Here is a 19,581-nt window from a genome sequence, read left to right as displayed (position 1 = left end):
AATTTTCAGGTGTCAGAAAATGCCACAAAAGCAAAAGAAAAAGTCAAGCAGAGTTATACACCTGAAGTCTTGTGAAGTTTGATATCGTCTGGAGTGACATCATCAGTTTGTCACACCCCCCCCCACCACCCCGTTGAAATTTCCTGTTAAAGTGCTCCCAAAAACACAAATGGAGCTGCAAGGCATACAAATAGAGCATGAAACACTACTCACATGAACTTAATCTCTCTTCTGTGAGGGAATAACAAATATTAAAACATCAAAATGGTGTATTAAATTACACCGTAGGGGCGTCCTTTTCTTCTTGCGCTTAATTTTTTGGGAATGTCTTCCTGTACAGCGTAACATGGCACTACAGGATTGTCATCCCCCCTTCAATGTAAGTTACTGATTTGTGGAAATGTTCTCGTCTATCGCAGGTTTTATTTTATTTATTTTTAACTCGACTTTGTTCTGCCGCCGTTTTTTTTTGGGGCGATGGGGTGTAATTCAACTATCAACCACAAGAGGGCGTCGCACTGGTTTGTTCAACACCAAATTTGACAGAAGAAGAATGAAAACCGGAAGTACTTCATCTAAACTCCAATCCGCCTTTTTCCACCTACAGAAAGCAACCGATGCTCCTTCATTTTATGATGCACATCGTTGGCCAAAAATATTGAAGTGTGTCATTGTAAAATGGTAAGTTTGTTAGTATAGAAAAAATCGGGGTGTCCTTTACTAGCTACTTAATTTTAGGCTAGCTAATAATGAAATGTTTGTACCCGTGTTTACCTCTATGCTATATTTTACATTCTCATATTTTGTTTATTGTATTAGAATATGAGATTGCTACACTTGCAGTCCTTCGTTGAAGATATTTCAAGAAACCATGAAATAACCTGACTTCGAGTTTGGCTTGCTGGTCATCTATTTTTTACACTTCTGGGAAGTGGAAGAATCAGTATACTGTCTACGATATTTTCCAATGTTTTCCACTGCAATTGAATGAGTTAACTTATTCAATGCCAAGGACGTGTTTTCATATTTTTTTAAGAATGCAGGCATTCAATCCCAGGTACATGTTTGTTTGTTTGTTTGTGTTTATTCACGTGGTAGGGTAAAGAAGGGTCTGAGAATGGCTGGCACTGAATGAGTTTCAAGTGCTGTAAAATATATTTTTTAAAAGTATAACCTCTTAATATGCCGTTACATTATTTTTCAGCCCTAAACACTTAAAATACATAATTAGAGTGCATCTCAAAAGAAATGGTGAATGTCTCCCATCATTTTTTTTCATGATGTAAACACTGATTATTTTGTAATGATTACCTCTAACTAATTAAATGAGGTCCTCTGCGACCTGTTCCGTGCAAGGAAAGGCTCAGAGATCGATAGGCACATATTTGCATAAAAATCTATTTGACCGTAACTGAAGGATCACGGCTGAGCTCCTCGGATAAAGATGTCTGCGGCCCCTCTTTGCCTATCCAAACCGCGGCGTAATTTCTTCGCTTCCCCCAACTTCATATTTGTTCTGATTTATAAATGAGGTTAGAGTTCAAAAGCATGTGGCTGAAGGGAGCCAAGATGTGCACACATATTAATTAGCATAAAGGCAGTTAAACTTCTGCTGCCTGAGTTTCTGTTTAATTGGATTATGTGGGAAATGTTCAAACACTTTGCAGAAGGGTAAAAAAAAAAAAAGGCCTTTCGACTGCACGGCAAATCCAATACATTTAACCATTTGTTATGTTCCTGCTCAGGCCCAATCGCATGCGGGGCGGGACTCGCTGTTTTTTGACTGCTGGCCGCCAGCCACGCGTCTACGGGTTGAGGAGGAGCGCTCGGAGGAGGCCTGCACCTCCTGGACTGAGGCGGAGGTGAAGGAGAGAGTAGCGCGCTCTCCTTGTCAGCTGCAAGGGTAATTACTGCTGGCTGAAATTACTCAACATTTGTTTATTAGCTCCCCAGAGCACACTGTAAATAGATTGTCTGTTCCCAATCCCCCACCCATGGCCACCTCCCGCTTGCTATGAGCCAGCCTGCTGCTCACTTATTGAGCATCTCCAACCAAGGAGCCATGTTAAATGTGATTGTTTTCCATTAGCCACATCCTGTCTAATGCCTCACGTGTGCGCTGCAATTACTGAATCCTGCCATGCTACATAACCTTCATTAGTTGACTGTGGCAGCAGCACCCCCCCAACCCCCCCTACACACCCACCACCTCACCCTCTCCAATTTTTAACACTTCTGTTGTTGTTATTCATGAGTGAGGAGTGTTTTGATTAAGTATTGATTTTAACATGGACACTGTGTGCCTTGTTGTGCATGGAGATCGTGTGACTGCAAAAAAAAAAAAAAAAGCAGTCCATGTCTTCTCTGGTATTCATTGCGCTGGCTGCGTCCTGTCAAAGATGACATTCTGAAACAGTTGACCCACTGAAAATGAATTCTCGGCCGGAGCCAAGTGACAGAGGAGAGCGAATCATACCCCGAAACTGTTTCGAGATTAAAAGCAGAGGCAGGCACACACGCCTGTCAGCACAAATGGAGATGGAAAATGGGATGAACGTGGAGTGTATTAATTCACAGCGTATGATCAGTTACACGTGAAAGATGATGACATCCATTTTGCGCCATTACACAAATGAAGCCCTCGACGAACGCTGCTGGAGCAGACGGTCCAGATGTTCGTCCCCAAAAACCGGCGCCGACCATCCTCCTCACGATCGGAAACAAAACTGAATCGGAAACCTGACACACTAATTAGCTTTGATACTCTCCGATCCGAAACAAAGTCAAATTCAAACCGGTATTGGCAATACTGATCCAATACCGATGCTGAATGCAAAAAAATTTCTCGGCACCTCACTTGCATTTATTTATGCCCAAATATTGATCGTTTTGTCAACGCTAGTGACACCTGTTTTGACGCCTCCCGCCCCCTGTGTAATTTGCAGGGCCCTTTGCGAGCGACGCTCCGTGCGCGCAAGGAGCCGCCTGACCGGATTACACGGACAGAGACATTTGTAAAAGAGATATTTAGCTGTAAAATGAACTAACGCAGCATGCTTTGTGTGCTCGTGACAGGTAGTGCACGGCTCCCTGGGAACAAGAGTAATAAAGCGCTATCTGTCTGTTGCCTCGCTCTTCCTCTAATGCCCCCCTAATAAAAGGCACCACTGAGGTGACTGTGCACAAATAAGGGCCCGGAGCTGCTGGACATCCATCTCAGGCCCCTGGAGCCGCATTACACAAACCTAATGGCCACTCCAAGCTTCATTAGGATATTAATTCTCGGCGTTTGTGAAGTGATTCCATCTGTAACGTGACAGTAGCCGGCTGGCGGCGAGATGCCGCCTTATTGTTGTCCCCGCCGCCCGCCCGCCCGCCCTCCCTCCGTCCCTCCCTCCCTCCTCTCGGCGTGTTCTTAGCGAGCCGCGATCTGGTTTTGGCTTTGAGTGGCCGACAGAAATCTGATGATAGCGCTTGTCCATTGAGATGGAGCCCAATGGAGCAAGTCCGAGCCCTGCCAAAAGCGGCGCTCCGTCAGAGCAGGGGAGCAGATGGTCAGGTCGAACCCGACCGGGTCTGCGAAACAAGCGGCAAGGCTCAACAGAAGATGTCAATTTGCTTTTTTTAAAAAAAAATATATATATATTTTTTTTTTATTTCAAGACACACCAACTCCCACCTGCAGAATGTCAAGTAGAGTCAGTGTGACAATAATAGATCTGAAAGAGAAAAATGCGATCCAAAAACGTTGGTCTTAAAGCACAGGTGTCAAATTCAAGGCCCGTGGGCCGGTTATGGCCCACCGCATCATTTATTTTGTCACTTTCTCGTTCAGTACACATTGCGCTGCTCATTCTGACCTTGGCCACCTGGGGGCAGTATCAAGGCCAATTCATTCTAAATGTACACTTAATTTTATGCCTGCGTGCATCAGCCCGTCATCATTCTGCAGGGTGTGGACTATCTTGAGACCTCAAGTGGGATTCGTAGTTGTTCTTTGCAGAGGATAAAGAATCAAGTATATGACTGTACCATCGCTGGCGTGTATGAATGATAATTTAGCTCCTCCTGACAAAAAAAAAAAAAAAAAAAAGCATTTTCATGATCCCCCTGATTTCTGAGATCCAGGGTCTGATCCAGCTTCCTCCAACACTCCAAAAGCAAGTTTGTGAGGTTCTTTCAAGACGACAGATTGCGTTTGTGTGTGAATGTGAGTGCAAATGGCTGTCTCTGTGTGACCTGGGATTGGCTGCCAACCAGTTTGCGGTGTACCCCACCTCTCACCCAAAGCCGGCTGGGATAGGCTCCAGCTCACCCACGATTCAAATGAGGACCAGCGCTGTCGAAAAAAAAATGAATGAACGGATGGCTAGATCGAAGAATGAGCGGCAAAAGAAGCGATATATGTGATTCAAGGAAAGTGTTTCAAAAGAGCGCCATGTCAGAAGATTAGCGCTTCAGCTGCTCATCTCTGCCGTTAAGAATTTCATTCATCCCAACAAGGCTCGTCAAGATACCGCCGAAGTAGGATTTTGACATTTGTGAAGTGTAAAGATAATTGCCTTGAAAGAGCCAGGCGGCGGGAAAAGCCAGAGGAGATGAAAGATAAACGCTTGAAACTACAGAGAACTTTGGGGGGCGGAATATGTGTGTGTGTGCGTGTACGTGTGTGTGTGTTTGGGGGGGGGTAGTGAAGGGGGGGGGCGCTGATCGCAAAGGGGCAACAAGCCACACAGACCAAGCACATAAATAGTCATGAAATGAGAACTTTCTACTTTGTATTGAAGTTAAGACTGAAACATTGAGCGAGGGGCCACCGGGCCACACTAAATAATCCTTGACTGAGCCGCCCATTCTGAATCCCATATTAGCTGGCCGGATTTTAATGTAAATATGCCATTATGCCGTCATTACGCCGATCAGGCTGCGTGGCACGCAGGTCAGCCCAGCCAGCGTTAATTTTGCAGGCAAAAGCTTTCCCCCCCACCTCCACCACCACCACCGCCGCCACAACCCATCCTCTTTTGAAATGTTAATAACTTTCTATTAGTTAATGTGGCGTGACTAAAATTCAAATCAGACATAATTTATTTTAATATCTGTGACGAGCTTGTATGACCATTTAGCGGCGGTCTCCCGCTGAATACAACGCTCCAAATTGTAGTAATTTGCATTTGGTGGAAACGGCACGCCTTGTCTCGCTGTGGTGAAGTCACGGATGATTCATTTATGCTCTGTGAAGTGCAAGTACATAGAATTAAATATTGTCATCCATCACATTTGCTTTATTTATTTCTTTTCACGCCGAGCTGTAATTTCCACACGGTGAAAAAGAGCTTTTATCTTATGGTTTCGGAGCCGCTGACCAATGGAACAGGGGATGGGGGGGGTGACTTTCATGCCCTCTTCGGAAACAATGGCACTCGCTAGTATGGAAGGATTAACGCGTTTGGAGGGCTGCTGGCCAAAAAAAGTGTTCCGATTGACCCTTCACCTGCTGCTATGCAACCTGCGAGCGTTGCGTGTTACGTACCGCCGATACGATTCAACAACTCCACTCCGATCACGGCAGGAAACTCAAAGAATTGCAGACGCACTAAAGTGACAAAAATTAAAAGTGTTTTTTTTTTTTTTTTACCAATTTTCGCGTTTTGATGACATTTCTGTGACATACTTGCACACCCACATTTGTTGTTTTGCGTTAGTTAATAAATTTTGAATTTCACAAACAGAACAAAAAAACAGTCACTGTTTCATGTCTTTGCTAATGCGCTTAAAAAAAAAAAAAGTCAGCATCGTATAACACTGGACCATGAAGATATTTTTTTGCCAAGGGTTCCCTCTTAACTCATTCACTCCCAAAGACATTTTTAAACGTCTTTTCAGACTTGGTCCAAAATTGCCATTTATGTACGAAACTTTTATTTAATTGAATTGCCAACAAACAACACTGAAATGATTGCAACGAAAAAGGATCACGACTAGCGATTAAAAGAAAAAGAAAAAAAAAAGATTTTAGTCTAGACACAAGTTTGAGAGGAGTCAGTCTTCTTTTGCATCCGTATTGTGCTCAATCTTTTCCTTGTCAAAAAGTGACTGCGGTGGATAGAGGTCATTAAAACAACGGCGGTCTGAGACTTTGACTCCTCACTCTCCCTCTTTTTACAGCTAATTGACTGAATTCTTCTAATTAGCGCCGGGAAAAGTGTCCGCGTTATGACAGTTATGTTGTCCTTGAAATATGCCGTCAAACTATCAAAATCCGTTTTGACTTGTATACAGCATATTTAAAGAGTTCATTATCGGCAGAGCATTTTTTGTATTTAATTTGAGGGAGGATTAAAAAAAAAATGCTAATGTGAAGAGACGAGTTGAGGCTAATAGTTCCAGGTGAAGGTGTCAGCGAGGGTTTCAATTAATCGGCCGTTCTAGTCTACTTTTTAAAGGAGGCTTTCGGTGGCCCCTGCGAATTTTTTCAGGGCGAGGCCCCCGTCGAAAACATCTGGGCGATTGGAAGGGAGCACTCCCACATTATCCAGCACCGGCTGAGATTCCACAATGCCCTCTGAAGTGACAGCTTTGACCTCGGCCAGTGTGCGCGCGCGCGGCTGCCAGAATGTGCTCTGGCTGAAAAAGAGTACACAGCCACACGCTCCCGGCGCTGGATGGTACTGCCGCTTATGACGGGAACTCTGTTGACAGCCGGCGTTTCGGCGGGGCTAAAATGCTTCCCGCAGGAAAACCCCCAAAAAAACACCCCGCCCCTCTCCTCCCCTTAATGCAAAATATTTGTACACAGATTTGAAATGTGAAACAATAAGCGGCAATGTATTGATGTCATGTATTCTGTGTTGTGGTACTTGGGAAAAAAAAAACGCTCCCGAATATGTGAATGTCAGTGGCGCGGCGTGTGGGGTTTTAAAAGTGACATTTGGATGCGGATGCTCGGGATTGAAGTTCTTTCACAACAAATTTCACTGAATAGGTCACTTGTGAAAGAAATGCTGTCCGGCATGCACTTACTTCAACCGACCGAAGCAGGGGCCACCGTTTTAGGATCTGCCCGCCTCGAATCAGAATGTCAAGTATCGCCAATGTTAAAATAATAATCGCCTTTCTCAGTTTAGTTGTATTTTCGTGTCAAAATTAAACAAACAGAAGAGAATAAGAAATGTTCCATTCTTTGAATCCACTTTGCGAATTTCAATTCAAAATTATGTCATCATCCGAATGAGCAAAACAGTTAACGCCCCTACAACACAGGTTCCGGGTTTGCTGTTCAGCTATTTTAGGTTTTTTTGGTTTTTGTTTGTATTTTGTTCTGCGTCCCGTTTGCGTGTAATTCCACTGTCGTCCACTAGAGGTGGCACTAGGTGTCACATTTGCCATTGTGAATCTGAAAGACGAAGAGTAAAAGTATTTCAAGGTCAGCCAAGTTTTTGCTGCAGCTTATGTGAAATCGTGCATCCTGCTTTTTGCACCAACAGAAAAGGACAACTATTATTATCCTGCGGGCTGAATATCATTTGATAACACAGTCATTATCACTCTGGGATTTTAGGGCCTGCTGCCCAAAGACCGCTGGGATAGGCTTCAATACACCCGCGACCCTCGTGAGGATAAATCGGTTCAGATAATGGATGGATGGATGTAGCATTTTCATGAAAATGAGCATTGGTTTGTAAGCACAGTTGTTTTTGGAAAAGCTTCAACTTTAAGCTGAATTTAGCATAAGAAACTTTCCAGGAGATTTTTTTTTTTTTTTTAATGTAGGCCTTTATTTTCTTTTTTTTTTCAAACACCACCACCCTGCTCTCTATGTCTGTGATTGACTGTTTGCATTTTCTGGTGGTGATTCCGCGTGTGAGCAAAATGCAGCTGCTTCACATATAGTGATTGTCAGCAGATGCGCATTGTTATTCCAAACAGATGTGAATGTGACAAGCTTACACACAGAGAGTAGACGCTGCCATTTAAAATCTCACCTGCCCAACACTCCAACTGCTAACATCTTGATTGGGGTGGGGGGGGCTTTTTGCTCAATTGTTTCCACATTTGCGTATTGACAACAACAATTTCAGAGGGGCTGCCGGTATAATGAGATGTATTTAAATATTTTAGCTGAATAAATATTAATGGAATTAGTAGTAGTCTAATGAGCTTCGGAGCGGAACGCCTTTATCATATTTTATTCATTGTCATTCATTCATTCATTGTAAATCGAAGGAACGGGCACGTGATGTCGTGGGTGATTAGTCACAATATTAGGCACACTCTCATCCGATCCAGGGCACGTCTTTATGGAGACGTCAATGCTTACTATCAGGCTGCCATTACTTGAACAATATGTTTAGTATGGCGGTTGCCGAGCATTGCATCAGACTGACAGAATACGTTGTCTCTCTCTTTCTCTGTGTGAGTCGGATACAATTCCACTCGACATCCCTGCAAAGTAAAAAAAAAAAAACACAATAAAACATATTGTTGAAGTCCCTAGCTGAAAAATGAATGCAACTTCATTTACAACTTGCTTCCGCCCACACATCCCTCCGATGGCTGAGCTATGAATATAGATCCGCTGAAAGCTTCCGGTGAATTGGAATATATGTCCCGCTGGGTCACCATGGAAGCAGGCTAGCAACCCATGTTAGCAAACTTAGGTTCAAAATTACGGAAGTGGTGCAGGGAACAAAGCACAGACGTTCATTATTTAGACGTACATCTATGGAGACCGAGTTGCAACAGGTCAATGTGACGATGCACTCCACCTTGGCCCTATCTATCCGCAAAACAGGTGTCAAACTCAAGAACCGGGGTCCAGATCCGGGCAGCGCCACATCATCTCATGTGGCCCATGAAAGAAAATCATGTGTGTCAATTTCCGCCATTCATGCTAAAATCTGTCATGTGTCATGAATCATAATGTTGCGATTTAGCAAGATTTTTTTTTGTTTGTTTCCCTTTTTTACAGTAGCCTCATTTGCACCCGAAGTGAACAATTTTCCTTGACTTCCGGTGGTCAGAACTGGTAATCCAACCATTTATTAAATATTTATTTGACTTCACTGTCGTAACGGCCGTCGGAGGGAAGCCGTTAGCTGTCTTTTGAAAGATCTATCTTTAATTATAAACATTCATTTCATCGTTTGTCTACAAGCAAAGTAATGTGGTGACCGCTGACAGCGGCGGAACAGCACTCTAGCACCCTCTTTTGGCCGCCCTTTTATAGTGTTGGGGGGGGGGTGGAACGTACCAGTTGCCCAAATGCGTCATGCATCATTTGGGCACTTCTTTTAGCCAAACCCCCAAAATTTGGAACACTGTCCTTTCACATGTTTTCATGTCTTCAAACATATATCTATCATATTTAGAAACAAATCTGTGAATTTTCTTTCAACTAAACACCGGTCGATACAAACTGGGCATCATTATAATTGTAAAGGCCCCCCTTTTTTTGGTCCAAGTTATTCCGTCGGAGCTCATCAGATTGTGCTGGTATGCTTAATAAAATGCCCGCTCATATGTCCTTGTAATGCAACAAGGAGTTCTAGGCTGACTGAAATTCAAGATAGGTGCACCTAAGCTGCATTAATCCGTGCGAGAATGTAAAAGCTATAAACTCGGTCTGAAGAAGAAGAAGAAGGAAAAAAAAGGCTGCGGAAAATGTACAATATTATAGATTAAACAAAAGCGAGTGAAATGCAGTTCATTTGCCTCGCCCTTCTCTTTTCAGATGAGCTCAACCGCTTGCCATTATTCAAAGATATCATTTAAATAAGGCCCAAATATGCGGGTGAAACCAATTTAACGAGCGGCCACCAAAGACGTTGGTCAAATGATCTTTATAGAGATTTTCACGGCGTAAGCCTCTTATCGTGGCTGCTATAAAACACACATCATTCTGTTTCGGGACTGAATTTCAGAGATATGAAAATACAATAAATGTGACATCTTAAAGCTTGGCTTACAGTACTTGTTAATTACAAAAACTATTTTAAAAAAAAAATGAAGTTGGCCAAGTTAAGGAAAATGCATATTAATCGTGACCGGCGAAGATTCGCTGTGAAAAGGGGAAGACGCATAATCGCCAGTGATCAACTCAAGGTTTTCTATAATTGAAGGCCGTTCCATTTTGCTGCTAATCAAGTTGTATTGCAGGTGCTCCTCTCGTTTAATGAACTTTTTTTATTTGGAGTGACAATATGCCACAATGGTACCTTAATACGCCTCGGGTGCATTTAAATGAACTTTTAAGACGGGGGTTGGGCGGTGTTAACAAGTCTTTCATTGCCGTGGCAGGTTGCGAATCACCCTTTGGAGTAGTCTCGATAAATGGCAGACCAGCCTGGTGTCACGATTGGAATTCCATTCGTTGCGCAGCCCTTTTGAAAACATCTGGCGTAAATTAGCTTTTGGAAAGTGCGATAACGGATATTTGAATTCAAATGGTGCAACAGCACATATAGATGGAAAAAAATAATAATACTCATAGGTACGTATTCTTTATCCTCTGCAAGAAAAACCACAACTAATACTACAGCAGCTTATCAAAGAGTTGTGAAGCTCTTGGAGTGTCTACTGTATGTATGAATTATACTGGTCTCTGGTGGCCAGGACGCACACACAAGAGGCTGTGATGTCATTTTAATTGACAAGAATTTGCTCAGTAAAATAACAAAACAATTCGACACATGTCCAAAAACGGCCACAAAAGAAGCTTGGCCTGGAAGCAAACAACCAAACAAACAATGCATCCTCTTGAATTGACTGTTGCAATAACAAGACCGCACGACTTGTTGAACAGCAGGCGTTTGACGTAAAGATCAGACGATGGCGTTCTCCACCCAGCGCGTCCGTAGATCGTACGGCGGCGTTTCTGGCGAGCCTTTTCGGCATCGACGGTCGGCCTCGCGGTGACCAAAATAGCATCTTATTAATCAAGAGAGCCCTCTTAACAACTCATTGAGCTAGCCAAACAACGGCTAATGAGCAAGTGCAACAGGGAAAGACTTGTTTTGTCATTTGCACGCGGGGTTGATGTATTCATGATTCATGAATAAGCGGGTCTCTCTATTTTTGTCAGTAATGTGAGATTATTGAAGCTGGAAAGTGACCAAAATGTTGGGGGGAGGGAGGGGGGTGGGGCTTTGATTATTTTCCAAAAAGTTGTAGAATTTCAGCGTCTCTCAAATGAACAAGACGCTGTTGTACTTGAAATGAGAAGAAAATAAGACTTTAGTCAGAAAAAGTTCTGTCAAAGTCGGATTTTGTACCATAGGCACGACCATTAATGGAGAACTCTCTCAAACACGTGGGAAAATTGCATTTGGGAACGGGTTTCCCCACATTGTTTCAGTGATTTATTTTTACTTCCCGTCTCTAAAAGATTGTTTTTAAAAGTCAAATAAGTTATAGCCCGACAGACATTTAAAAAAAAAAAAAACAATTCATAATACAGGGACAGGTTAGATCCGGCTTTTATGTGTGTTTTTCAAATTGGTTGATCAAAAAAGTTTTGACATGATTTATTTTAGTGTCATTTTTTTTCCACAAAAACCTGACATTTATTTGAACAGGGGTGTGTAGACTTGTGTGTCTCCCTTTTTTTTTTTCTCTCTCTCTCTCTTCCCACTGCGGCGGTCCAGTCAATAGCGGCCATCCTGACACTGACTGTGTAGCTTATTAGAGCCCCGTGTCTACTTCAGCAAACACTCCACAGTGCAAAGATGGATGAGCAACACTCCTCGGCCACTACAGCCACATTTATCTGGAAACGGCGGGGAGAGTTTTTGGAGGTGAGGAATAATTCCAGCCAGCAGTCCGTGCCCACTTTGAGAAGGAGGCGGAGGACCACCGTGGGGCATCTGACAGTGATGAAGAGTACGGGCACACGCTGGCAGATTCGTCTTGAGCCGCAGCGTGGGGAGGGAGGGGGGAAAAAACTGTGTGTGTGTGGGGGGGGGGGGGCTGGACAGAGGTTTAACAATAAAAACAGCGCAGTGTTTATCTTTAAGGGTTCATCCGAAAAGAGACAAAAGAGCTTCACTTTTTTTCTTTTTTTTTCGTGGACTTTCAAAAGAAGTGACATCAAACAGCACAAGGCTGCCGTTGGTCCGTGACGTGCCATTCTTTCACAGTTGGCGTGCCCCGTGTGATGGCGCTGATGGCGACCAACGTGCCCAGGGGCCTGAAACTGACAGACAGAAAAGCAGGCTGGGACCCCCGCGCATGTAAATGAAGGCACGCTTTTCCACGATAGGCGAGATGCGCAGATCCCAGTTTTTATTTATGTATTCAAGCTGCCCTCTACCGTTCACGGGCCCAATGGCAGACCGCGGAACAAAAGGAAATCGCTTGTTTGGATGTCAAGCCTCAACTGGGCCCCCCTTGCCCGCCCCTGGCCTCCTCCTCCTCCTCCTCCTCCTCCTCCTCCTCCTCAACCTCCTCCTCCACCCAAGTCTGGAGGATGCAAAACGGGCCGGCCTTTGAGTGAATGTAATGACATGCTCCATCCCATACATTTACTATGAATGCCCCCCCCCCCTGAAAAAAAGTGTTGTCGAGATTATTGAAAATTGTCTTCTTTGTGGGGGGGGGGGGTACTTAAATGTCCGGAAAATTATTTGATGAAAACTGCATTGGGGAATTTGAATAATGCCTCAATTAGTCCAAAACTTGCTTAGTTGTGGTTTAAAGTCTTTCAGAGCACATTTGAAGTGAATAACATGCTTCCTGATGTTACTGAAATTTGGTGCAAAAAGAAAAAAATGATGCAATTACCAGCAAACTGACATCTGCTTGGGGATACTTAAAACCTTTTTTGTAAATTGTGGTTTTTGAAAATCTTACTTTCAGATTTAGGATGACTTCGCACGGAGAACATAATGCAATTGGTAGAAAAATTACTACTTTCAGATGTAAACTGTTTATAAATCAATTTGTAAGGAAATATCATGCTGTCTCATGGGAATTCAGTATCATTTGGGGGGGGGGTTCCTTAAAATGATTTAAATGCACTTGCCTGGGATTTAGTATGAATTTGTACAAAAATATGCTGCTGTTCGTAGAAAACTGTTTTTTGTTTTTTTTGTTGTTTTTGTTTTTTTTAGGTCCACTAAGACAGTAAAATGCTCTCTTGATTTAATTGAGTATAATATTTGGATTTTGGGTGGCTTAAAATGTGCTTTATGAAAACCACAAGTTACATAATGCGGATTTAGAAAATGGGCTGCACTTGGTAGAAATATGACTTCATTGGGAGCATACTGGGTTTAAAATTCGATGTCAAATGAAAGTGATTCTGTCGAAAAGGACTTATAAGAAAGGTTCGAAAACTGACTTGTTTGTTAGATTGGAGGGAAAAAAAATGTACTTTTTGTATTGATTTTATGGAAGTAGACTGCCGGCGCTGTCTCCCCAACATGACACATGCCGTTTCTTCTTTTAACGGCAAGACGGGAGCCTTTCAGCTCAGCATGTGCGCCGTTTGTGCCGTGCGTTGCCACACATCTCCCCATTTCTTTCCAGTGCATTGCTGCAGGGCTTTGTTGGTACGCACCGAGCTCAACCAGGCACGGTCGAGCTGGAAAAAATTCCATTCGGAATCTAATATAGCACTTTGCTTTTTTTCTTTTTTTTTCTTTTTGATGGGGGGGTTGAGTGGGGGGTTCCTACTAAATTCCCACCAGCACATGTTGATTAATGACATGCACACTCAAGAGAGCACCTTTTTACAGTGTCATCCACCCATATTTGATTTACAAAAGAATGTCTTCCTCCTTTTTCTTTTTTTTTTTTTTTTTACCTTTTACCTGAGCGTAGCCTTTCCCCCCTCTTGACAATTACATTATGAATGTGATTTTCAGAAATATGCAAGCGCACCTCGGAAATAGAATTTCCGAAACGCGAGTGGCCCGCACGCTAACCAGGGCAACATATTTTCCGCCGTCATTAGCATATCATCGGAATTCAGCTAGCTGACACACAATTGCCGAGATCAACGCAGTTGATGTGTCAGCCACATGTATGTGTTGGCTGCTCTCAAAGTCAAGTGGATGTTAATGCCCCCGCGGACCCGCCGGTCTGATTTGCCTCATAAAGCGCCGGCACATTTGCGCGCGAGCTCTCCTTACATCTTTGAAGAGAAAATTGTGGAGTTTAACCTTGCGTTATTATCTCTCATTTTGGCTTTGTGCAGGGAACAGACGTACATCCACAAGGAATTTGGCACAGTGGTCAGGACGCTGATAATCCCGAGTCTTTGACTGCTGATAAGGCGGCCAATTTAACAAAATTACAAACCGCCGCAGCCGATGCTAGCCGTTCATTAATTCGGCACAGGCGGAAAGATAATAATTCAAATCAAGCTCTTACTAACAATTATCACCCTTGATAAAGATTTCATTAAATCCCATTCAAACTTTCACTCAGTAAGAGCGGCTGAACAAAATGGAGCAGAAATGAAAGCGCGTATTTTCACTGTTCCGCGTCGCAGGAGGGAGACTCGCAAAGCCCCTTTCTCAAAACAAATGCTGTTGACCAACACTGTTATTAGCGCCCCGTTTAATTACATTTTGGCTTTAATTGCGTCAATCAAAATAATCTATAATGCCGTTTTTAATTACGCTTTGGGAGTGACCTTATGAAAAGAGAATTTTATTAGGTGCGCGCAATAATTACCCCGTCGCCATCCAGATAGGTGCCGCGCTCGCATTTGTACAGCCGCTATTGGACAATTGCACTCATGACTGCGATCATCTTTTTTTTTTTTTTTTTTGCCACAATCATGCGGGAGGACACGCCCACCCTCTTAAGGGGACGTCAAGTCAATAATTTTCTGTACAATATGTTCTGTTGGGCCCCACGATTCTAAACGTGTTTGTGGAATATGAATTAAGCAGCAAAATCCACTCGATTTTATCCATCATAAATTAAAAAATATATATATCTATATATATTCACTTTTGTGAAAATATATCTCCCTATGGCAGGACCCTGGTTATCTTTTCTGCTTTTGGAAAAGTTTTAAATCCATCCCTGTTCTGTTGTACTAGCTAGCTAGCGAGCACTTAGATAAACATTTCTCTGGCCCTGCGTCCCTGGTTTGCGAATTCCGAATGGCATGAGCCAACAGTGAATTAACAACAGAAACGTTAATACACTGCCTAAATGGGCTTTATTGACGGATAGCTTAATATAATGCTCATTAGCCAGCTATATATTCGCAAATGCCTCCCGGCGCGGTATCTCGTATAACGTATGTCGTACATGTTGCTATCCAAACATTCCTGTGACACCAATATGCTGCAATTTTTGATTTGTTTTTTCACTTGAATCCGAAAACTCTGATTTGGCATTGTTATCGGCCAATGCGCATCTCAATTCAAGTCACTACCAATACGTGCAGATCTAGTTCCGGAAGAATCCTTTAGTGCTTGTCCGCATGAAGGTAGCAGAAGCATGTTTTTCGGAACGTAAGAGGGACACCGGAGTAGCCGGAAAAACCACAATGGCGAACTGAGTAGGATCTACATTGAGCGTTACCGTCCTTTCACAGACCGAACGTTTGGTACAAGTCTCAGATGGGATGCCGTTAAATTGTGTACCTAATGTTGTGGCTCGTCAGCCGATATACATTTTTCGGATTCATTATGACATCAATCTATAATGTGCGTGCAAAATTACCATAATAATGGGTACATTAGTGCTCTGAGGACAGCCTGCAATGAAAGCGTTTGAAACCTTCACGCGCGCTTTGTCATTGCAACGCATTCTCTATGCATGGAGTCTTGGAGCTGGTGAAATGAAGCTGCGTTTAGCCCTCGCACTGGATGCTGGATGAGGACTGACAAGGCCAACCGTACAAAGGAAGGGCCAGACGCTTGTCTTGCAGCGGTGGGGGGAGGAGCGGCATGCGCACATGTGGCCATCACGGCTTGACAAGCGCGCGGGAATGATTTCAAGAAAGAAATGATACCGTTTATAGAGTTGAAAATCACGAGGCGGCGGCGGCGGTTGTGACAAGACAGCTGCGGCAATCTTGGATGCATGATCAGCCAAACGGAACTAAAAGCAATTATGCACCACAATAACATTTATGCATGCATCAAGTTTTAAAGATTGACAAATGATTGTAATTACCGCGGACGCTTCAGCTCGCCATTAGCGACATCGTATTGCGCAAGCTCCTTAGCCATCCAATTAAAGTCATTTCCTCTTTCTCAACGCAACATCGCACTGTGCAGTGTGTGTGTGTGTGTGTGTGTAAAATTTATAGGTGAGCTTTTTATAAAAAATCAGCAATGAGCTGTTTTTGCAGTACGGTATATGCTGTCACACAACTGTTGAAAAGCTTTTTTTTCTTTCTTTTTTTTGTGGGTGGCGAGTGTGAGAATCTTGGCCTGTGAGAGAGTTTTTGGGTGCATGAGTGATTTTTTTTATTAATTTATTTATTGGGGGGGGGATTTTTTTGCATGGGAGTGATTTATTATTATTGGGGCGGCTGGGTGTGTGTGTGTGTGTGTGTTTGTGTGTGTGTGTGTTGGGTGTGTGTGTGTGTGTGTGTTTGTGTGTGTGTGTGTGTGTGTGTGTGTGTGTGTGTGTGTGTCTTAAATATGAGATTTTTTTCTGTGGGTGCAAGTTTTTGAGTGTAAGGTTTTGTTTTTTTTTTTTTTTTCCCTTGGGGTGCCTGTGAGGGGTTTTCATTTGAAAAGTTATTTTGCTCATCATCGACTTCAGTTGAGGAGCAACTTTCTAATTTTGAGGAGCAAATTTTTTGCAGGTTAATCCCAGAGATCTGAGGCAAGGAATTTTCGCAAGAATACAAATAGGACAAGATCAATATCTCGAATGAAGAATTTGTTTTCTTTTTCCATACAATTCCGTTTGTAATTCACATTGTGCACTGCAGCAACATTTATTTTTTTGTCTTCAGTGGGACCGTTTCCAACAATGTTTCAGTTTAAACTTTTGAACGGGTTAGCAAAGCGGAATTGGATCACATCTACTTTCATGTCCGGTAATATACTGTATATATACTATTCTTTTTAAAAGTATCACTTCACATTTCAGTGAATGATTTCATAAACTCATTCAAGACATTGGAAATATGACCCCGCTGCAGCTTGACTAAACTAAGCACAATTTCATGAATCCCCCCCCCCCCCGCCCCCCAAAAAAATCTCAATTTCCATCTTGAGTGTAAGGCAGCTTTAGAAAGATAAAGCCCGAGAGCAGATGTATCGTCCGTAGCATCTCCAAACGCTGAGCGATGGAGCAGCCTGGAGACCGCGTAGCCTTCTTCATGCTGGCTTGCCCGAGAGCTGCCCAGAGCATGGACAATTAGAGGGGTCCCCGGTGCCTCTTTGCTCTCTGTGCGGCTGGTGGGCTCTTCTGTAAGGCACTTGGGGGGGGTGCGGGGAGGGTGCGGAAGGGGCTTGTGGCACCAACTGGGCCGGTTTGACGGGCTAGGCCAGAGGCGTAGAGCTGGGGGAGGCCTGATCTCGATAATCCCTTCGCCCCAAGAGGCTGTCATAGCACTCACACCGCTGGAAGCTAGAATGGAAATGGACCAGGGGGGCTTTTTGAAGCTTTACCTGCAAGAAGAGCTCATCATCGAGTGGTAAAACTCACTGTGATTCAAACAGAGTGACTTTTTTTTTTTCATTCTTCCTTAAAGAAAGAAAATCAATTGCTCTGTCGTGTCAATTAGGGATGGGATAAAATATTGCCTTTTTCTCTCACGCTACGGTAGCCTTATACCAATGTCACAGCTGTGGTTTTTACTTTTGCATTCTTGCTGACGAGCTTGGCATTGTCGTAAATTTTATTTTCTTTTTTTAACATTTTGTTCCTTTTTCTTTTTCTTTCCAAGAGGAAAGGCAAAAAAAAGTGGTTTGGATTTCTCTGCTGGCCAAGATGGAAGTTTTTGATCGAGTCACTGACCTACATTTAAAAGTTAATTTCAAAATTTGTGTTCCGTGAGTCTGTATTAATTTATTCCCAACAGTTGATTCTCTTCATTTCATCGTTTGTTTTTTTTTTTTTTTTCTTGTCATCAAATCAGATTTAAGTCTCGATATGTTGCCATGCCAATCTAATCTACTCAGAGCCTTCAGAATCAGGAGTGCGGGTCCATGTAGCTTTCCCACCTATTAACAGCAGGAATGTTTTTTTTTTTTTTTTTTTTTTTAACCAATCCAATTTCAAATTCACTTCACCGGGTCGGTTAGCAGGCCCACAATAACGTCAACATTTTTTCTGCCTCCTGATTGGTTGGCCAGGGCAATTTAAGTTCATCAGGCAAAGCACATCTGCACGAAGTTCTCTATAAAATAATCAGCCTTCCAGATGGTACTTTATTTTTTTTTTTTAAGCTTTTTTTTTTGGTATTTTACAATATGTATTTGACCCTCGATATAGGTCACCTCTCGTGGAGGGCGGGTAAAAAAAGAACAAAAAAACGAAGCCACCCTGTCGCAAATCTGCGTAGCCATTCTCCGCTTTCATTAATGTGCAATTTCTTCTCGAAATTCCCTCGACCTTGCCATCATCTACTGACCCGCTGGAGTATATGTGATGTAAAATAACCTCGTTGGACAACTTAAAGTGAGCCGTCCCATATGAATATGGCCATAGTCCGAAGCATTTCCCTAATTAGAAGGCGTGCCTCCGAATATGTGGGCAAACTTAGCGCAAATGGATAAAGGTCTTTCAGCGCTGTGCCACTGGCTGTCTCAGTCCCTTAATGTATTACCACCTGCACTCGCAATCAGCGCCGGAACATCTAAATGACCGCCGTTCAGAGGAGACCGGGCCCCAAACTGTTGGGAAACACACGAGAGGTGATTTAAGATATTGGCTGTAATGAAGGCGACTGTCGGAGGCTCCGCTCTGAATGCGATGGAGGAAATTATCGGCGGGAACGGGTCAGAGACGAACATATACCGGGGGCGAGGCGCCAAATGAAATGCAGATCAAAAAGTATCCAGCGCGAGTGCTGTTTACTTCATGTCAGGTAAACAGGAGCCACGTCGACTTGCAGGTGTCAGTAAAGATGATCGAATCAATGTCGGGTGTTTGTTTTACAGGTGGCGCCGCGTCTTGTCCATGTTTGGTTTGATCACCTCTGACTGCTCTCTTCACCGGCGCGGGCCTCCCCTTGATAGGCTCCAATTCAAAGATAGCGGCGCGCGGCGTCCCTCGGGGATCAAAGTAAGACATTTTGTCCTCGTTTCGACCGCCGGCGCTGCGGCTTCTCGCCGATATGTTAAAATACGAGCAAAGCGGAATGACGCGCCGGCGCGAGGGCATCCTGTTGGGGTTAGCGCAAACACCCAAAGATGGAAGACGGGCAACATATTGGCGCGGCGTCTCCGGCTTGATGGCTGCCAACTGATCCTTGTGATGGTGATTGACGGGCGCTCACTGGCACTCTGCCGGCCGGCGCTGCGCTTCTCCACGCCGCTGAGCACAGCGGGCAGTGTGAAGGCTCGCTGAGATTCCCAATAAAATGGACATTACGGGGATAAACAACAGCCGTATTTGCGGAGGGGAGAGTCGGGGCACGTCGCACTCCTCCAT

General features: G+C 43.6%; 1 long non-coding RNA gene across 1 annotated transcript; it reads left to right on the top strand.

Annotated features, from left to right (window-relative positions):
- The first annotated feature begins 568 nt into the window (after window positions 1–568).
- Window positions 569–19,207, top strand: LOC109514787 (uncharacterized). Its single transcript, XR_002168052.1, has 3 exons — window positions 569–681; window positions 1,746–1,903; window positions 19,089–19,207. It is a non-coding gene; the product is annotated as an uncharacterized LOC109514787 (long non-coding RNA).
- The last annotated feature ends 374 nt before the right edge of the window (window positions 19,208–19,581 follow it).

The sequence above is a fragment of the Hippocampus comes genome, unplaced genomic scaffold (assembly GCF_001891065.2).
Source record: "Hippocampus comes isolate QL1 unplaced genomic scaffold, H_comes_QL1_v1.1 scaffold133, whole genome shotgun sequence".
Classification (NCBI taxonomy): Eukaryota; Metazoa; Chordata; class Actinopteri; order Syngnathiformes; family Syngnathidae; genus Hippocampus; species Hippocampus comes.
Note: the sequence above shows the minus strand (reverse complement) of the source record. Positions and strands in the feature narration are given on the sequence as shown.